This window comes from Nannochloropsis gaditana (assembly GCF_000240725.1).
Source record: "Nannochloropsis gaditana CCMP526 unplaced genomic scaffold scaffold188, whole genome shotgun sequence".
Classification (NCBI taxonomy): Eukaryota; class Eustigmatophyceae; order Eustigmatales; family Monodopsidaceae; genus Microchloropsis; species Microchloropsis gaditana.
Genome location: NW_005803765.1, coordinates 8,596 through 9,544, shown reverse-complemented (window position 1 = coordinate 9,544; position 949 = coordinate 8,596).

The following is a 949-nucleotide window of genomic DNA, read 5'->3' as shown; positions in this document are numbered from 1 at the left end:
GAGAGAGGATGCGCAATGGGGGAAGGTCAGTGAGGAGAGGGGGAATGGGAAGGACTGGAACGATGTAGGGAGACAGGCGTGGACAAGGCAGGAGGGGAAAGGTTCCGAGTCGGAGTGGAGGGACGACGCACCCGAATTGTACTCGAGGAGGCGGCGGAAGTTGACAAAGAGCCCTTGGGCCGTCTCCGGACGCAGATAGCCTGCAGCCACGCCCTCGGGCCCGATAGAGGTCTTGAACATGAGGTTGAAAGCGAAGGGAAAGGTGAGGGCATTGCCTGTTGTGGGGCTGACGATGCCGTATTTCTGCGTAAGACGAAAGAGAGGGAGGAGTGAGAGAGAGGCCCGCCGGGTTGGATGCCGGAGGGGGAGAAGACGAGACGTATGCGCTCAGAATGTAAGTGGCTCGTTCACAAGCATCGTAAGGATGCCTTCAGTCAACGTCAGGTGTTGGAACTCTTCCAGAGTCGCTCCTCATCGCACATCTGGCCGGTAGGATACCCGGAGAAAAGCCCGCCCCCGAGGAATGGGCGCCTCGGTGACCGCCGGAGTGCCGGCCCCGCCCCGTCCCTTCCCGCGGCCCACCTGGAAGAGTTCGTGCAGCTCCTCGGGCGTGTAGGCGTCCGCTTGCCGCTGGACCCGCCGGTGCTCATCCTGCTCCTCACGTGAGAGGGAGGGGTTGCTCTCCAAAAAGCTGTCGATGAAATCCTCCAACAGCTTGTCCGCCCGATGACAATCCCCTGTGCTCTCGTCCTTGACCTGAGCGTGGAGAGAAACGGAAGGGGCGTTGAGCTGTGCAGGAGGAATGGCTCTTTTCGTCGTCAGGCACGCCAGGACTACTCCTCGTCCCTCTCCCCGGTAGTCGCCTTGAGCCTTCCCTCGCGCCCTTCCCGCCGAGCCCTGCCTTTCCTGCGGAGTCTTACCATCAAGTCGGTGAATTTTTCCACGTGGC